Here is a 21,386-nt window from a genome sequence, read left to right as displayed (position 1 = left end):
CGTAACAGCTATAAATTGTAGTATATAGCGTAGTTTGAAATTAAAAAAAATATTTTGTAGCTCTTACGTAAGATCTTTCGTTTGCGCATACGCTAAAATCTCCTGCCCAATCTAAGGCGTATGCGCGAACTAAAGATCTTATGTAAAAGCTGTAAAATAATGTTTTGGTTCAAACTACGCTATATAGTGACAATTTATGGCTGTTGCATTATGAGAAAAAAAAACTAATTTTATTATTTTCTGAAATATTTAATTTTTAACACATTTTGTCAAATTTTCAGCCTTATTGCGCTAGCTGAAGATATCAACTTAGATTTTTAAAATTATTTTTCCCTAATTGTAGTTAAGTTTAATCAACTTTTGAGAGATAACGCAATTCCGAATTAAACTAGTATGTTGTGGCTATCACGAAACTTTCTTCTATATTTTTCTTTTTTTCCTGATCCCTCCCCATGCTTAACGAGGAAGTAGTATTCCCAACAAAAACAAAATTACACATGCCAAAACTTAACGACCATCCCAAATCCTGATTTATCTCCAAAGCAAAGAATGAAAATTGAAAATTATTTTAAAAGCCTTGCTTAAAATAATTACAAACATTTATTTGTTAACAAACACAAGATGGCAACAATTAAAAAACTTTTAAATCATTGAGAAAATATTTCCGAACATTTCCATGCAATTAAAATCACGAGAAATACGCAGACGACAGCCTGTTACGATTTATCTTTCTTATTGTTGCAACTAGAAAGCTATTTTTACTCACACAAATTAAAAAAAAAAAAAAAAAAAATTAATTTGCATTTTGACCTCTTGAATTCAAATTATGTTTTTCGCAATCACGAGTGTGTGTGTGTATGCAGGCGTGTGTGTTTATGTTTGTGTGTGAAGGGGAATGTGTTTGTGTGTGTAGGCATATGTGTTTGTGTCTGTGTGCAGGCATGATTGTGATGAGTGTGTGGGTAGTTGCGTGTAGGTGTATGTATGTATGTGTAGGTGTCTGTATGCGTGTGTAGATGTATGTGTTTGAGTGTGTGTGTGTGTTTGAATGTTTATGTGTGTGTGTATGTGGTGGTGTGTGTGTGTGTATGTGTTGGTATGTGTAGATGTATGTATGTTTGTGTGCGCGCGTGCGTGTGTGTGTAGTGTATGTATGCGTGTGTGTGTACATACGGATGCAACAAGGAGACCGTTTTCGCTATAGGAGCTGCATCGTGAGGAGTCGGTCAACGGTGATGCTGCAGAGGGTGCTGGCGGGAAAATAAAATGATAGCACATCAAAACAGTCAAGTGAGAACAATAAGCAATCGTGATTGCTCAAAACATCAGCCCTCAATGGAGCGATTGGAGCCAAAATTGAACCAACGTTTGTTATATATGGATTCATATTTATTTCAAATTTCATCCACAACGTAGCATTACTTTTTGAGGTATGGCACTCACAATGAAAAAAAAAAAAAAAAAACGTTCAATTGGGCCACCCCCTTTTCAGCTGCTGACGCCAAAATAGAATCGGCTCTTATACCCTCTAAGGGCTACTTGTCGATAAATTTTTGTTTGATTACGTTCGTTATTTCTTGAGATACAGCAGTCACAATTGACGACAAAAAACGTTCTATAGATCAACCCTCGTTTGAGCTATTGACACCAAAATTGAATCAGGACCTGCACCTGTTAGGGGCAACATATGGACCTAATTGTGTTTGATTCCGCCAGTTACTTCTTGAGGAATAGCAGTCACGCAAAACTCAAGAAACGTCCCATTGCTCAACCCCCTTGGAGGAATTCGCGCCAAAAACCAATGGGCACAAGTTTACATAGGGGTACATATGTGTACCAAATTTCGTTCGATTTCATGCGGTAGTTTTTGCTGCAGAGCGGCCACAAAAAACTGGTGTGACACGCACACACACACAGACATTTTCCAAAGAGGTCGAAATGGACTCGGCACACCTCAAAACGGTTCGAATCATTTGAAATTCGAAAATTTGCATGAATCCAATACTTCCTTCTATGCTGGATATAGAAAAAAGTAAAAAGCGATTCTTTCGAACCACCCTACTAAACAGTAGGTGGAAGAGACTGTCCATCAGCATACATCCCCCCCCCCCCCGCCATTGCACTCCAATATCTTTCGCATCTATTTCTTGCAGCACTGGACATATTTGAAGTTGTTTCATGTCCATAACCAACTTAGTATTCTAAACAACACAATTCGGGCTTGCATGAATTTCTAGTTTTAAAAAGTGATACACTAAGTAATCATGTCCTGTTTGCATACAAAATGCAGCTACTGCATGGCGTCTTAGGAGGTTAAGGATTTTCGCTACAGTGTCTCTTCAGGGCTTATTACCATGTTGTTAAATTTAAGGGCTCGGGGGCAAGAATGTGATATGCCGCATGAATTTTTTTTTCCAGTAGGTTAATTTCCAACTTTTGATAAATTCTACAAATATTTCTTACAAATATTATACATTCTATATTCTGCAATACTAAAACCAGATACGTTTTTCTGACAGTGATATAATCCATTGCCATGTTTATTTCAATTATCGAAGCAGCATTAAAAAAAAAAAAAAAAAAAAAAAAAAACTTTTTTTTTTTTTTTAAGAGTAGCTTATCACGTTCTTGCCCCGAGCCCTTCAATTGGTTTGGTGTATGTCAGTTTTCGGGTGGAAACTTGTAATTGAATTTTAACTTGCTTCTCGACTTGAAAGTTTCAAAATAGTTCATATTTGGATGAAAATGCAAAAAAGTAAGCTTGAAATAATCCAAAGTATTCTAAATCTCATTTAAGATCCTTGAAATTTCATAAAGAGTGTTTTCTATATGAAATGAATAAAATATCGTTTGTATTTGGTATCATGGAAAACCTCATAAAAGCAATTCCAAAGGATTTCACAGTAAGCTACCAACCCTAAGCTAGTGTTAATGCAGAAAGAAGTACGTGCAAAATAAAGTAAACTTACTTTATCTACCAGTTTGTTGTCACTCTCAGCTTCAATGCGATGACATTCACTAATCCAGACTGATGAGTGTCTATAAGAATGAAACTGCAGTCTCTGGATGTCATTACCGGGTTGTTTGGTACATTGCATATAACTCTAAAGCATGTTTGATCAGAAAAAAATTGTGTCGTAAAGCCACACGATCGAAATGAAACTTTCATCTTTTCTTTTTTTTTATAATTACTATTTTTTAAATACCATTTTCTATTAGGGGGGGGGGATGAGGCATTACACTAACTTGAAGCGAATGTGAAAAAGAGTGGAAACAAGCTTAAAGAGGAAATTCTTCTCTCTTGATCCTAAAGGGCGAATAGTTCAATCTGAGTACAATCGGTCAATGCTATCTAGAAAACTAGTCCTCCGTACTAGCTTTTAAATGATATCACAGCAAATTATATTAGTGTTTAAGTTCAGTAGAAACGAAACCTTTTGTTTGAAATATTGAAATCGGTGTAGGTCGGAGAAAGAGACCAGTAAAGGTATCGCTAACCTTTCAGTACAAAGTTCCATTGCAAAATGTTTGCCATCATCTGTTTTTTAATCAAAACAGAATTTTCATGCATAATTATGATTGAAGAAATATGTTTTTGCTGGATTGTCTTTCAAAATACGACCGACCGAAAATAGGGGAACTCGAGTCGCAATTTAGGTGCGTTTATTCAGTTTTCGTCAAATTTAAATTTTTGTTTTCTACTTCCGTGCAAAGTCGCGCATCAATAAATTAAAGAACGTAAAAAAAATATCTTTAAATATGCGCAACAATTTTTACTGTAATTGTTGAAGAGAGGATATTGTCGGCACTATCTTAAACTAACGAATGTGGAAAATCCCGTTTTTCAAAATCCAAGTTGTCCACAGTACTCAAAAAGAGATACTGGTTGTAACTACTTCAAAAGTAAGTTTTTGTACCCTTAAAGTTATCTGTAAAAATTAAAGCATGGAAAATAACTAAGCAAGTCACGTGAAAAATATATATTAAGTGTTTTGGCTCTCTAGAAAAGTGCAAATGTCCAGATCCGTTAGTTCATCATGGTGCTGACGATATACTTAATTTCTAAGTTCGTGAATGTTCATCCCGAGCCTGAGCTGAAAAGAAAAACGAGTTGTAGGCCTTTCGCCGACTCTCGAAAGTAAAACAAGTCTAAAAAGAAAATTGTTAGTACGAAAATGTACACTTAGTGCCACTTGGTTAGAATTAAGATCCACTTCGGTGAGTCGTCACACCAAATTACATAAAACAAATTATTTCTGGTCATTCACCCACATCATTGACGATAGTTACACATTAGTAATTGATAATAATGTTACGATACGAATTTCACTACTTCTGGAAAGTAGTATCGTAGTATGTTGTGGGGATCACAAAGCTTTATTATATATCTTACTCATAAGTTCTTGACTCTAACGCAGAATCGCTAAGAAAAGATTTTGCTATTTGCAAAAACAGAAAAAAAGAGCGAAATTTGAAACTCAATTTTAAAGCCTTGCTTGAATAAATTACAAACATTTTATCTGTTAAGAAATAGAAAATAACAACAGATAAACAATTTTAAATTTTTTATATTTTTTTCGATCATTTGCCAACAATAAATGGCATGAAAGGCTTTCGATAGGCAAACGTAAGTAAAAATATTTTATTTTGATTTATCTTTTCCCACTAAGTCATAAAGAGGCAAGGACTATGTGCTCTTCATCTGTTCTGTTCTATTTGTTTCTTTCTTTCTTTTGGTGCTTATTGCACAGGTTGAATTTTTGATGAGGACTGCAACCTGAGTGTCTTGCCTCCCTTACTCATGATATATTTTATTCTATATAGCACAGAATACAGATAAACAACACATGAAAAAAATCTACATCACAAAGAGGGGAAAGTACATCCGGAGCGAGGATGAGAGTGGAAACCACCACCTTCAGTGTGCGAAGCGTTTGCTTAGACCACTCGTTCATTGAAGCCCCTCTGTTTTACTTAATAACCTTTCTTTTTGTAATTTTTATTTACAGGCAGGGCAACACAAGATTTTAAGCCCAAAGAGATGAAATTACTCCCAAAACAGCAGTGGGGGGGGGGGGGGGTAATCTAACTCACCCCCACCCGTACCACGTACAGACAAGCTGAACCACGCCACCTCGGAATGACCCTTCAGATGTATTATATGGCTAATTCATTTGTAAGGGACCTCTGCTTCCGAACGGTGGAAGGTGATAGCTCTGACAGCTGCCTACGGGCAAAGGATCGCGGGCTCGATTCCCATCGGCGCTCTGGGTATCATTTTCTTCTCTTTGTGATGAAAATTTTATTCTTGCTTTTTTTCCTGTGCCGTGAAGATACTTAGAAGCATGTTTAAATGTATATTTTGATTTGAAAAATGTTTTAAAGAACAACATTTTTTAGGCTGTAAGTGAAGAAGCTCGATATGTGTGTAATACAAGTTGAAAGCACTCATTACAATATAAAAGCACGGATCTTACGATTCAACTGGTTGTGATATTGTGGGTTTGATCTTGTACTTCGTGTATATCTGTTGGAATCATGTGTATGGTGAGGAGAGTTTATTTTTTAAATTCCCGTGATAAAACGTTTTGATAAATGAGTTATTAATTTATTTAAAATATGATGAATTCTAAATTTGTAGCTTTGTTACGTAAACTATTTTTAAGTGTTATTATTTAGAAGCTGCAATTTATATGAAATTGAACAGTAATTCGCTTTGCTAACATAAGCTAGTTCAAGCCCTTACCTGGTGAGGTGCCATGTTTTCCAACCTTGAAGAATCTTGCTTCTGCGTTCAAACTTTTTTAAATCTTTATATTTAAGGGGAGTTGGTACGCTATATACGCGTAATCTTAAATTGAAATGTGTACCTTATTTTTAAAGTTTTAATGATAGAAACTTAAGATTTTCAGAGTCCACTGAAGTGAAGCTTTTTAAAGAAATTTTGTTTCATACATTATCAACTTTTAACCAATAGTCGGTTTTTAAATGGAAAAAAGACTGTTTTTGGCTTTAAATTCTGCTGTTTAGGAAAAAATTAGTCCTAAAGCAGAAGTTTCACTTTAGTATAGCCATGAACACACACATAAAACAAATTTTTTGACGTAGTATAAATTTGATTTAACGATACTCGATTTAACGATTTCCTCAATTTAATGATATACTTCACTGGCCCGGGTTTGGCTGCATTGAATGTCTATGCTCTTCGATTTAACGATTTCCTCAACTTAATGATGTACTTCACTGGCCCGGGTTTGGTTACATTAAATATCTGTGCTCCTCGATTTAACAATATTCTTGATTTAACGATTTCCTTAATTTAATGATATACTTCACTGGCCCGGGTTTGGCTACATTGAACGTCTATGCTCCTTGGTTTAACGATACTAGATTCAACGATTTCCTCAATTTAATGATATACTTCACTTGTCCGGGTTTGGCTACATTAAATGTCTATGCTCCTCGATTTAACGATATTCTTGATTTAACGATAACTTTTTCTAGTCCCTTGAAAATCACTAAATTGAGGTTATTATGAAAAGTAGTTCTCTAGAAAAAGGAACACGAGCTTTTAAAATTGCGAGTTTTGAGAAAGTCGCATTTAAAAGTAAAATTTTTCATACATTTTAGTATGAGCAGTTAGATAAATTCTTAGGTAGACTTTCATTGAAAAGTTTTTCTAAATCACGCTGTATATAAACACCTACCAGGGCTACTAATACTCTCTTGCAACAAGACAGAGGAGAGGTTCTCCTACCATTTGTGCTGGTTATCTCCAAATTTTTAATTTTGCCACTGACGTCCCTTTGATTCTCACTGTCTCATATGTTCTTGCCCTATTAATATTTTAATGGAGTTACTTTTAATCTACTTAGAAACGTGAATTCTATGTCGTTTGAAATCTATTTATATCAAGATTTTTTAAAGGTTTCAAATAACCAACTCCCCTTAGTTCACTAAAGGAACTGTTTCAGTTGCATTAATGTAAACAAATAATAAATTTTTTGGAACTTTTCTTTCTTTAATTGCTGAACAGTGTTGGTGCAAGCGAAATATGTTGTTGGCACCGAGTATCTACTCGCATTAAAAAAATTTTTGGACTTATCTCCATTAATTCTTCACCTTCTAAGCATGAAACCATTAATATTAGTTGACAGAAAAACTAAATTTATTTTGTAGTTAACAAGCAGCGTTATTACAAATGCTGTTCGCTTCAATCACAATGACTTTTTTAAAATTGTAATGATTGCAAACTATTTTGGAAAGGTAGTCGGTATTTAATTACATCTATGTGAGGAATTTGTTGGGGGATTTATTCACCCTAATGCTCAATGATAAATTGGGAACATAAATCTTAAAATTTAGGTTAGAATATAATAAAATGACTGACGCAAAAAGGGAAATTCCTGTATATCGCCTCAAATTTGGAATTTTTAAACTCGAAAATTTTCGAGATTACTTTCAATTGTACAATTAACTAGTATTAAAACTCAAAAAAAAAAGTTAATAAATTATTAAAAAAATAGTTCAGTGGAAAAATTCAACCTTTAAACTTCTTGGAGCTTGTTATTCTTCCAACAAATGGAAGCTTTTTGGAAATGTAAAGTTTTCATACTAATAAAACGTTTTTTAGCTTTCGAGATTACGCCGTTTTGTGCATTGTTGCTGTAAGTTAAATTAATATCGATGAAATGGTGTTTTGTTTCTAAAAAATTCTTGCAACCTTATTTCATGTTAGTTAAAAAGCACATTTATATTCATAATATAAAGGTTCATTTCCACGCGATCAATTTTAAGACAGATTCACGAGTCAAGAATTGGTCGGTATGCAATTTTTACATAGTCGAATTTTTACTGTACCTTAATTACCAGACAATATGAAAATACTCTTTTTGCAGTGTGTCAGTATTTTTTCTACTGCTTAGTTCAAAGATTTGTAAAATATCGAAAAAAAAATCCAGAAATTTACTGTTAAATGAAAAATAAGTGATAAACGAAAAATCTGAGGAAATAAGCCAATCAGACAACTTTCAACCTAGATATACGTATTGAAATGCTAGACTTTAAGGGAATACACACAGTTATTTCAGTGAAAATTCTCAATAGCGTTCATTAAAAGTTATGGTTTTACCTTCGCTATGTTCAAATGCTCGGTAGCGATCCGAGTTTCGGCAAATTCCAAACTTCAGAAGTGTTCTCGTCTCCTTGGTATTGAATTCGAATTTTTAAACTGTATTAAACATCTAAATATCGCTCGATTGGAAGAAGAGTGCCACAATACGAAGAAATGAAATTTTATAGGAAAAGCGTTTGAAGTTTAACTCTTTAGGCAATTTGCATTAATAAGAGTAAGTCCAATGGTTAATATTAGAAAAAAATCTGTCATTATTTTCCAAAGAAAATAACGTGATTTGAAGGACTTTGAGCGAAAAAAATTACGTATTGTGGCACTTTTTTTTCAAGCGAGCGATATGTCAACTTCATGTGGTCTTATTTAATCTAAAAAATTCTTGCGATTTTTTTTTCACTTTATATACCTTTCTTAGCAGCAGGTATTTAAGAATTTTTTTAAAAAAGTAAAAGGACCAATTTCGGATTTGAGTGTTTTGTCCAGTTTTTTAAGCAGTCCTTACGTGCTTAAACAAGGGACAGATAACCGAACCAATTTCCGTTCGGAAAAAAAAATCTCACTGTCATATCTTTGGTGGAACGTAGCTTGATCTGTCCGAGTTGATTTACTTGCACGATTCACTTGCGTGTGTGTCAATCATTTCCAGGAATGATTTTTTTCACTAAATTTTTTACATGCTGTTATTATAATTTTTAACTATTGTTAAAGTTAATGTGTAAATCTCATTGTTTTAACTAGTATTGTTTTTTACTATTTTGCGAATTTTCTGCGAAACTTGCAGTTTTCGCCAATTAATGCGATGTCGCCAATAGCATACAGTTTTTGCCAACACTGTTAAAAATTCAGGAAGACTTTCTGGTAATTGTTACTGTAAAATGGCGGACTAACGCATCGCTGATTTTTACGGTAATTTATACCGGAGAAATAAGCGATCCCAGCGCCAATTGGTTGCTGTGGCCTACCGAGGAAACCGTAAAATTTTACAGTAATATTTGATTTTTACGGTAATAGTTACTGACTACATGGATGCCAGTAACATATACCGTAAATTTTCCGGAAAATTTAACAGTGAATTCGCTGGATAATCCGAAATTTAAAAGTAACCTATAATACAGGAAACCATCTAAAAATTATCTAGACAAAGATAGACTAGTTGCAACATTAAACAATAGGATTCTATTAAATTTTAAAGTTAACCTGTTTTAAAGCAGAAAAAATTAAAATTATATTCGGAACAGTTTAATTTAAGTATACAGACGTCCCTTGTATAACACAGTACTTTCGATATTACACGGTACAAAACGTGAATTTAATACTACACGGTTTTGATGTAGCACGAATTTAAAATTTCATTTTTGTTTAATAAATTGTTAAACAATTAGGATAATAACTCGAATAAGTTTTTACTTTGATAATTTTTCATATAAGTTTCATGAAAAGTCTCCGGTTCGAAAGTTTAGTTTCTCCGTATAACACATTTTTCAACTTTTAAATACATGATTTTCTCATCAGTGTTTTAAAAACGGAAAGATAAATTATTTTGTTTCCAACACAGTGTAAGAAAATTCAATTAGGATTAAAAATAAGCTAAATTTGGCTAACGATAAAATAAAAAATGTAGCCGAAACACAATCTTTACTAATAAAGCTGAAAGTCTCTGTCCGGAGGATGTCTGTAGGATGTCTGGATCTCTGTGACGTGCCTAGACCGGTCGGACAATTTTCATGAAATTTGGAACAAAGTTAGTTTGTAGCATGGAGGGGTGAACCTCGAAGCGATTTTTCGAAAATTCGATGTGGTTTTTTCTATTTCAATTTTAAGAACAAAAATATCATAAGATGGACGAGTAAGTTGCGAAATTATCATAACGTGGAACCGTAACATGGGCACAAGCCAATTGGCGAGATGCGAAATTATCATAACGTGGAACCGTAACATGTGTACAAGCCGATTGGCGAGAAAATTCACCATACATTGTTTGTAAATATACAGGCGAACCAAAAAACCTTTTAATTTTTCTATTACGGGCAAAACGGTGCGGGTACCGCTAGTATAAAATAGAATAATTCTTTTTTTGTTTCGTTGTTGCTCAAACGAACTTTATTGCAATAGGAAAAATATCAGACCCTTTTTCTGATAGAATGTGTTTTGTTCTTAGTAAAAAAAGTTGATAAAGTGTTTTTCTTGCTACTCATGATAGTTTAATCTGAGGTAAGTAAAATAATTAAGTTATATAGATTAAAACAACTCTAATTTTGAATGAGTGGGTCGTTGCATGCTTTGGGTGGCCAGTTTTCGTTTGCATGTGCTATTGAGCCGAAATTTCAGCTTCTATACAATTTATATCCTAAGACTTGATTTCAATATAATACGGTACACATTATTTCAAAGTCTCGTATAACATGATTCCGATATAACACGATACACATTGACATTATTTATAATAAATACGTACATGATTATTTAGTTATAATAAAACTTATTTATAAGAAAATAGTCTTGTATAACACTGTTTCGATAATACACGGTACGAATTAACTGTGTTATACGAAGGGTACTGTATTTGGTGAAATGAATAATTTAGGAATTGAAGAAAAAAAGTTCAATATCCATGTTTTAGTGGGCCTTGGGTATGTAACATGGCATCCGGTTACCTAAAGTCCACTCGTCCCGTAAAGCAATAGGTCATGTGATCCACTATTTACAAATCACAAAGCTAAAAATATTGCCAAGCCACTGCAAAATGAAAACTCCGAACAATCGTAATTGCTAAATTAATTTTAAAAAAAAACAATTATAATACATTGCAATTACATTTAATCTTACTGAAAATGCTTTTTCCAAGTTTAAAACGTAAGCTACCGGGGGTACGTTTCAATTGGCTAAGGCAGAAATACATGAAATACACCAGTTCAGTCATTCCATCCGAGGACTGCAGTTCCGTGCTTATTAGCACTTATCAGCACGGAATAGGAAGTTAATGAGGCGGAAAGCCTCTTAAGGAAGCCAAGAGTGCCAAACAAACTGGTAGCTAATATAGAATTAGCACTAACCAGACGAGTGACTGAAGCAATGGTTCGGTTCAACTCGAAGATTGAAGGCAAGGCATGGTATTTTCAATAAGTTACACCGAACCGTTTCTTCGGTCACTCGTCTGGTTAGTGCTTATTCTCCAGTTTGTTTGGCACTCTTGGCTTCCTTGAGAGGTTTTCCTCCACCACCAGCTCATTCACTTCCTATTCCGTGCGGATGAATGCTAGTAAGCACGAAACTGCAGTCCTGGGATGGAATGACTGAAATGGCGGTGTATTTCATGGAGAAAGCAGTCTATTTTGTAATGCAAAAGATATGTTCATTATTTTACTCAGTATTTCTCCTATTTCTTCGTACTCTTTTAAGCTAGGCAGCTGTTAGTTTTTTAATAAAATGCGACGTTTAGAATCAAAACTAGCTCAATTCATGTTTTTCGTTCATAATTTGATATTGCTTCTGCTTTATCCTTGTACGAAGTTATATGAAATGAATCTTTTTCCAACAAAGTCGACGACGGGCTGACAAAAACTAATTTTACTTCAAAACCAGTTCAATCTATGCTTTTACCATATCGACACGGTACAAACGTACGAAAAACACAAACCATATAATTATAATAATTTTCTCATCCTACATTTTAGATTGTGCTGTCCGATACACAGAATTAAAAAAAACATTTGAATGTTAATGGAAAATTGAGAAAAAATACGATAAGGTGGATTCATTTTCAAGCCAGCTCAGTCCAAATGATTTTTTTCTGTAAGTACTTTGCCAATAATAACATTAATAAAAAAAAACAAGCAGTGCTTAGTTTTGGAAAGGCGGAAATTCTAAACTTGCCGAATGGTGATAACTTTTCCAAATAGAAGTCTAATTTCACCGAATGATAATTTTGTCAAATAGAACTCCAAAAATGCCGGATGATAATTTTGCCGAATCGTTAGAGAAAATTTGCCGAATCTGGAAATCTTTCGAAGGTCGCAGTGACCTCAGGGGATCTCCCATCGTAGCGTCCCGGTAACGAAGTCGTACACCAAATGATTTTCAAACAAAATTAGAAAAAAAACTATTGGAAAAATTCAGTGGGGAGAGAATGAAATGTGGAGACGCTCCTGCAATTTTTTAAAAAACTGATTGAACTAGTTTTATTAAAGTTTTACTATAGGTTTCAATTAGAAAGGAAATTCCTCTTCATAAAATCATTAAACCTTTTAATTTTTGTAAAATTAAAGCGTTATTTGTCAATTCTTCCTATAATTGTAACTTTTTCATTGTTAATTTCTCATTTTAGAAAAACTGTAACAACTGGATATTATTTGGAGCTCTGTTTTTTATAGCAGGATGTGCTCATCCCGTTGCAGCTTCCTTCTCTTTGCAAAAGACAGAGTACGCACTGGTCGGTTTTATCATAATTGGTATTGTTTTGATGATCTACGGGTATATCCAAAGCAAAATATTGAAAAATCAATCGCAAGTAGCACCTACTCAGCCTGCACCTACAGTTGATCCATCACCTTCCCACCGAAGAAAAAGGTTTTGACTTCATCAAATGTAATTATGAATTTCATATTTTGAACATCAAATTTAACATGGTTTTGCATTTTTCAATATGTGTACGAAGTTTATTCACAAAGTAAGTTCCGTTTGGTATTAAAGAAATATCTTATACGGATACAGGAAAAATACTTATTGCTGAAAAATCTACAACTCTTAAGCTATTTTTCTACATAAATCCCAAAATTTTACAGGCATTTGTCATGGCGTGGCACAAGTTTTTGTTTTCTTCATATAAAAGGTTGCCGCCTGCTTTTTCAACCATATGGTAACTTACTCTTTCAGCTCATCACCGTTGAAGTGTTGCCCACCAAGGAAAGATTTCAGATGCAAGAAGAGGTGGGAGTCGCTAGGAGCGAGGTGAGGGCTATAAAGAGGATGGCTAATAGGGTGGAGGGAAATTTTTTTTTTCAATTTAGAAACGCCTGTGGTCTCAAAAGTTGCTCTTTAGCATCAATAGATCACCCCTAAAATTTTATCTTCCTAGGATAATATCTTTAAGTTCCAAAAATGCAAAGAAAAAAAATCTATTTTTGAATATTTCTACTAAACTGAAAATATGATTTTAATTTTTTTGCGAGGGTAATTGTTAACTACTGGTAACATTAATATCTCAGACAACTTTTACTTCAATAGAGTAACTTCTTTAAATTTCCAAAAAGCAGTAAAATAAACCAAAAATAGACCTTTCTTTTCAATTTACAAGAACTTCCAAAGCAAAAATAGGCTAAATACACAAAATATAAATATTTAAACACAAAACCTAAACTGTTTTTCAAGTTATATATTTAATTTCTTATTTAGATAATTTATTGTAACATTAAAAATGGAAAAAATCATTGTTTTGGAAATAAAACCTAAAATTGTGTTATCTCCCTTTCCAAGAAATTGGGTACTTCATTGTTGAGGTTTTTAACGAGCATATATTCATAAACTCCTTAACGAACACCCAACATGAACGACAATAGTTAAGGTATGAAGTTTTGATTTGGTGTCGAACTTAGTCATTTTTGATCTAGACTCGTGTTTGCTCAAGATGAAACAATCATGCCTTTCTTCTCCACAAACAGCTTCTGAAGCCTCTGTTACCAATCTGACACAGCGTTCCTTCGCTTGGCTGTGACATGGCTATTTATGAATGTCAGAAGTACAAATTGGTTCATCGAAATTAATTTCACCTTGAAGTAATTGTTTTAAGCAAGACTTAATGGCAGACATGGGTACTTCTTTCATTAGTGGAGGTTCATATGTTTCAATTTGTCAGTTTATAAGTTCAATGTAATCTCGACAGTTGAAGTTTAACTTGTGCATTTTAAACTGTCTAACTAGTGTAACTGACTGCTCACTTAGCTGGTCTCTTATTGACCAAAATTCTGCTGCAGTCCAGAACTTGAATATGTCTTTTAGCAGTCACGATTGGTAATGTTCTCTGAGTAAGCAAAAAATGAATTACGTCGAATTAAATTGTCCGTTCTTAAGCTGTTTGGAAAGTGTCAGAAAAATGATCATTCTATAGACATGTGCACCATATAAAAAAGAGTGGGTCTTTATGAAGAATCAGACAGGGATGTAAACTTTCATGACGTATCACAACGCGACCATATTTTCAGTTCGATTCTCAGTCGGAACATATAATCTTAAAGTCGAGCGGCAGTCGTTACCCACCTAGAATGCACTACAGGACCAGGTTTTTTATTGGCAGGATTGGTTGAACAATATCCAAATGAAACGCCTTGGCAAATTTCATACAAATATTATTGATCTGAGCTAATGTCTGTTCAAGTCAAAATTGAAGGGAAATGCTCTGAAGATATTGTTTTGAAGTTCACAAGTGGTAGATGTTAGTAGATTTTGATAGCTTTTCGATAATTCCTTAAAAATTTGCTGGTCCATACGTATTACATCCAACTATTTCATAAAATGCCTTAACGGAAGTTTGTTTGCGTGCAGCAAACAAACTTGCACTGCAAGGGTTTATTTAGTTTCAACTCTTCTCCACGAGCAAGGCCATTTGTCGCACCAGTATTGATGTTAGTTCCGTCGCAATCAATAACAACTAAGTTGTCAAGTGTTCACTCTTTATATGTGAAGAAATTAATGTTATGCTGTATAATTTCAGCTGCTCCACGCGGAACTGTTATATTACCAATATATTTTGAGCCAGGTTCTTGTATAATAATTTTTATGATCTATGACAAAAGAATTTGTATTTCAACTTTTGTTGGAGACCGTTTTACTCTGATTCTGTCATATTAAAGTTTTCGCCTACCGCAGGATTTTGTCACTAAGTGACCAGATATGCGAACAGTCAGCAACACCAGTTAGACAGTTTAAAGTGCCCAAGTTAAACTTAAACTGTCGAGATTACACTGAACTTCAAAAAATCGATTACTTCAAGGTGAAATTAGTTGTTCATGTTGGGTGTTTGTTAAGCAGTTTTGAGGTTTTTCATGAACATATATTCATGAATAATGAAGTACCCAATTTCTTGGTAAGTGAGATAATGCAATGTTTTTATTTCCAGTATACTATTTTTTCTATTTATAATGTTACGATAAAGTATCTAAATACGAAATAAAATATATAACTTGTATAAAAAGTTTAGATTTTGTGTTTAAATATTTATATTGTGCATTTAACCTATTTTTGCTTTGGAAGATAGTGTAAATTGGGGAGAAAAACAGGTCGGTTTTTAGTTTATTTTGCTGTTTGAAATTATTCTATTGAAGTAAAACTTGTATGAGATATTTAATGTTACCAAGAGTTAACATATAGCCCCTAAAAAATTTTTTTAATCATATACTTTCAATTTTGTAATATATTTTTCAAAAATATCATTTTTGGACTCAAAAGGTATATTATCCTAGGAGGCTAAAATTTTAGGGGTGATATATTGATGCTAGCAATAAATATTTTTCCTGTATAGGTATACGATATTTCTTTATTAACAAACGGAACTTTGTGGATATACCTCGTAAATGCAATAGTGAGAAGAAAAGGGATGTAAGTGGACTTTAAGTTTCGAGTAAAACGCGATTCAAGTCGGATCCTAGGTAGGCTTTCATAATTTTTTTCCCCAAATCATGCTGTATAGCATCAGCAACCACCAGAGCTTATAATATATACTTTTGTTATTTGTAAATTCATAGCATCTCATTTAATGAAACTATTTTTATGGTTTTTTGTTTAATAGATAGGAGTGATGCTTCACCCTATTTGTACTTTAGAAAAAAATTATGGGCTAAAAAACAAACTTCATTTAATTTTAATATTAAACGATTAAATATGAAATCCATTGTTAAAGTGCCAGAAAACAAAGGTACTTTCTTTACTCAGTGTTAAAGAAAGTAACATAAAACATTAATATTAATCAGGGGTGTTCCCTTAAGGGAGGGTGGGGTTTGTTTTTCCTTTTAAAGGAGCTCTTGCTTTGGGGGAGTACCCCCTAAATATTTCCCCTGTATTAATGAGTAGTCATATCGCAAATTTTGAATAAAGACTCCTCTGAAGCAAACAGGAAATTCATTTAGTATCATTGCTCTAGTAGTATTTTGATCTTCATATATGCAACATCACAGTAGGTACTCTGTTTCTAGTGTGGTGTTGATATATAACCTGGCCAAGTAAAGATAAATGTGGCTTTTTTCTCGAGTTACAGGACACGTATTATAGTGAAATATAAATGAATAGGAAAACCATTGACATTTAAATAGTTCTAACTAAATTAGCGCACAAATAAATCCTGGAGAGGAACAAAGATGAGTTTTTAGTGTCAATCATATAAAATGTTATGCTCATTAAGATTTTTTTTTCTTTTTAATAGACGTTCAAAAAAGACGTTCTCAATTCGTCGGAATCTTTTATGTACCCTGTAAACTCAAAAACGCATAGTCCAATTCGGAAAATTCTTTTTTTCTCGTTTGAAAAGGTATATACTTCCCAAGTGATCCCATGGTCCTCATGTCAGTATCTGAAGATGAGATTTTTAAAAAATCAAGGAAATTCTTCAAAATTCTATGGATAAAGTTTAAAGCGGTTTCTGTTTATTTAGTGAATCGTGAATTTTTTCCGGAAAGCATACTTTGATCAAGTCAAACTGATGAAGACAATTTTCTTTGTTAATAATTGCGCATTTGAAAAAGCATTTCTTCCGTCTTCGGAAGCCTTCGAAACGCTATGCTCTATTTCTTTATTTTGCTCATCTTAGCTGTTTTCAGACTCCTGTGCTCGACGCTTTCAATTGAGATGTACCTAAGGAGTGTACCACATACTCTACCCAACGTACTTATTTTGTATTTACACCACTAAAAAGAAAAAAAATATTTTCAAATAAAGACTTCAAAAAACGAAGAGGAACTAAAAAATAATTGGTCATACTTACGTACGATTTCCTACCCAAGCGTAAATATCAAATTTATTTTACAGTTTTAGTACAAAAAATGAACTAAACACCCAATTATGAAATAAACACTGATTTTAATTACTATACAGTGAATTATTTTAATACCTAAATAATTGTATACGATCTGTTAACTTTTAATAACCATTTGATGTCGGAGCGTCCTATAAACTACTACCTAACGCAACTGACAACTCATCAAATACTGAGTTGAACACTAATTTAACAAAACATGAAATTAGTCTTTAAAACTAAATCTACTCAGTTACGTTAGGTAGTAATGTATACAAGGTTCCGACTTCAAATGGTTATTAAAAATTAAGAGATCGTATATAATTTAGGTATTAAAATAATTCATCGTATAGTAATTAAAATCGGTGTATATTTTATAATTGAGTGTTCAGTTTAGTTGATTTTTTTACCGGAATTGTAAAATTTGATTTTTTAGTTTGTGTAGGAAATAGTAAGTCAGACCAATTTTTCACTTTTTAGTTCCTCTTTGTTTTTGAAGTCGGTTCTTTTTACCCGCGTGCGCAACGCAAAGGAGGGTAATGTGTTTATCAGACTATATGTATGTCCGTTTCTATGTGGCGTTCTACAGGCAAAACGCCTTGGCAATAACACATAGGACAAAGCATAAATTCAAAAGCAGAATAGAAGGATCAACAGTCGGACCCATTCAAATTTTACGGGGTTCTTGAATCAAAGGAATGGGCCCCGACTGTTGATCCTTCTATTCTGCTTTTGAATTTATGCTTTGTCTTATGTGTGTACGGTTATAAAACAATTTCAACGGTGTCGTTATTTAGTAGTACTTCATACATTCTCAACTACTGAGCTTACACATTTTTCTTTACTTTTTTTTTACGCAGTCTGGTTTTTTAATTTAATATTTTTTTATTTTATTTGAAAATATTTTGTTCTTCAAACTATTTCCCAGCATTTGCATTGTTTTTAATAGTAAAGCATAAGTATTTAGATTTACACAAATAATTTGCAAGTCGTAATTATTTGCAACTTGTGAATTACTGTTAAGTTTAGTTAATGCTGCATAGACACTACTTGTTAAGCAATAGCATACTTTTTCTATCCTTTAATTAGCTTTAAAACAAGTCAACAAGATGAAAAGTTTAAAGTATTCAAACTCAAAAATTATCTAATAAATAAGGTAGTCTATCGAAAAAATTCGCGAGCGAATTACGAAGACAGTAAAAAAAAATAAATGTAAAATAATCCGCCAAATGACTAAATCAGGATGTTAAAAAATAAAATTCCAAATTGTAAAACTAAAGAATGAGAAGATAACATGTCGGTGACGTTAACGATCCATTTTCAGCAAATTGGAAAGTAAACAAAAGTAGCAAAGTACTATTGAAACGGATGAGTACCTTATTTTTAAACTGCACAAGATATTAAATTATTAACACGCGATTGCGATATAACAAATTTCGCTGAGAATGAGTGGTGATTAGCAATGGTTAAAAGTAAGTTTTATGGTATGGGTAAAAGCCTAGTTATAGGCGACCAACCAGAAATTTATAGGTTTGTGTAGTCAATATCTAGTTTGTAATCTGGTATTCCAGGAACATAATCATTGAATTCTCAATAACATCTTTCAAGAAAAATCACAGCAAGTTTTTTCCAAACATATTTTCATATATAACGTGATTTATGTTAATGCTTCTCAGTGCATTTAAGTTTAGGAAGGAATTATTTTTAAAGGAGCTGAAACTGTCAATTTTTTTCAAGTCTTAATTTTATTTTCACACACTCAACTCTTAGCTTTTTTTCTATCATATAGGTATAGTTTCGCCATCAAGATATTTAATCCTTACAAGCTAATATACCCATGACCATTCAAAAAAAAGTGTTTTATCTATGGGCACATAAAGCAGCTTTTTTGCCATTCTGACTCAAACTTATCTGATTGATGAAACGGAAGTTAAATTTAGCACAACGAAAAATTAAATACAGCATAAGAACAGTTCTATTTACTTTCTTTGTCGCTAATGAGACGAATCTTCAAAAACAATTTATCAGCTATTCATTTTGTAAAATTTTAATGTTGCTCTATTTCATAAGTCAAGATACTTTAAATATATACTTTAAATATAACATTGCAAAATAAAAAATAAATGTTTTGATACCGTTGAATATTTTTTGTTTCATGAAAATACTTGAATTACTGGTTTCTACTATGACCATCGCTTAGCGAGTGGAACAATAACTGGTCAAAATAATGTATTAAAATTTATTTTTAAAAAAAAAATATATATAGAAAACATAATTGAAAATTTCAGAACTGTTAAGAGCTATTTCTATAATATAACACCCGTAGAAGTCCATAAACTAGAACTGCAACATTTGTATCCAAATATAAATATCTTTAAGCATACCCATAACTAGAGTTAGTGCAAACTTAAGCTGGCAGCATTGAAGGCAACAACCAATCGCAGCATTACGAAAGTGTCAGGTTAGGTTTGCCGCAACTGTATAGCCATAACACTATAGCCTGTTTTTTTTCCCACATCTTTTACACTTATCAACATAACACTTGCACTTATCAAAACGTTTACTGATCACCAGCTTCATAAACACATTTACTTATTGGACTTTCTTATTTCAGAGTTGCTGAGGTTGAGAAAAATTGCATTTTTTCTCGCTCGTGTCTTATGGCCTCTACCTTAGCATAAAGGGACGACAATTTCCAGTGCAGAACGTTTTATTTTTTGGAATTTCTGCTTGCAGGAAGAAAACTCAATTGAAGTGACATCTACAAGAAGAAATATCTTTCTATTCATTCTCTCGGTGCTTTATGCTCATAAACATGTTTCTTTTAGAGTTAAATTACTAATTTTGAATTTATTTTCAATTGCAAATTTCTATACAGTGTATTTGCTTTTAGATTTTAATAAAGTACGAAGCTTTTAGAGTTTAATTAAGCAAATAGTTTTATGTAGTTTGGCTTAGTACTAAGGTACTGCAACACGTTCTGTGCAAAATTTCTGAAACTTGTAACAAAAAGCGCTAAAACATTTTTCAAATTTGAAATTAGTAAATATTAAAATTAAAGAATAATCTAAGCATAATAGCTTTTAAGCATAAATAAGTGTAAATTTACATCCTTTGAGAGCCACAAACAAAGCATTTACATAGCACACGCAAGTCGTTAAATTTCGCAGATTACCTTAATTACTCGACGTCCGTTATTTTTTTGCTGCACTAAAAAACCACTCGTCATAGTATGACATGTACAAATTGCCTAGTTATAACAGGCTACCATGACATTTCTATTGTTTTAAATAGATATGATAGAAAATGTTCAACATTGATTGGAAAAAAAATGATCGTAGGTGTTTTACGACATATTTTCTAAATTCAGTGTTAAGAGTTAGTTCATTTGATTATTGAGAACTAAAAGACTTTTGGCATTGGTAACATAGCTGTATACGCTCTAAATATAATAATTATATTAAGTGAACGTCGGGTAAATTGGTCCTAATAACCACATCTTTAACTATAAACCAATTAGTTTTTTTTTTCATGGATGTATCTAGTATTGCCTAATCAACAAAATCACTAGTCGTGATTGGGTGGAAATTACCTTGTCATTTATATAAATTCACATGACTACTTATTCGATAAATCCCAATTAAATTGACTTTTTTCCGATTAATGTAGTTTTTGTTTACTTAATACAAAATACTTGGCGGAATTAAACATGCGCCTTCATTTGCCATTCTGGTTTGAGCTGTCAATGGAGCACTAAGTTACCTCTTCCCAATGCCTGATCAATAAAAAGTTCATTGAATCTAGTTCAGCCTTGTCAAAATAAAGTACTCCTCTGCTTTTTAAACGTTGCCAAAAAATTATCAAATTGTAAATAAAATTACTGAATTTTAAGCATTGGAGCATGACCCCACTAAATTTCGCTCATCCAGTGGAGTCTTGCATCAAGTAAAGAAATTTAAGAGGACACGTCGATGGCATCGATATGTAATGTATGGTATACGCCCAAAATGTCGCCGGCCCAAAATTCGCTAGTTCAATTGGTATGAAAAATTTAAATGTACGTCGATGCTTTTCAGCATAAAAGTTGCAAAAAGTGTAATTGCTTTTCAAAGTAAGTTCCTTCAAAAATTCCAAACATTTTCTCCTGTCTTAAGTCGTAAACATCAGATTAATTCCAAAAAATTAATAGTTTTCAGAAAAACATACGTTTTTCTGTATACTATTACAAACGTAAACATGCGAAAGGCTGCTGCAACG

General features: G+C 32.9%; 1 long non-coding RNA gene across 1 annotated transcript; it reads left to right on the top strand.

The window, feature by feature from the left end:
* The first annotated feature begins 5,529 nt into the window (after positions 1-5,529).
* Positions 5,530-19,879, top strand: LOC129227626 (uncharacterized). The gene is made up of 3 exons (XR_008580858.1): positions 5,530-5,547; positions 12,456-12,715; positions 19,744-19,879. It is a non-coding gene; the product is annotated as an uncharacterized LOC129227626 (long non-coding RNA).
* The last annotated feature ends 1,507 nt before the right edge of the window (positions 19,880-21,386 follow it).

This window comes from Uloborus diversus, chromosome 1 (genome assembly GCF_026930045.1).
Source record: "Uloborus diversus isolate 005 chromosome 1, Udiv.v.3.1, whole genome shotgun sequence".
Taxonomy (NCBI): Eukaryota; Metazoa; Arthropoda; class Arachnida; order Araneae; family Uloboridae; genus Uloborus; species Uloborus diversus.
The sequence above is the reverse complement of the archived record's forward strand: the minus strand, read 5'-3'. Positions and strand labels throughout refer to the sequence as shown.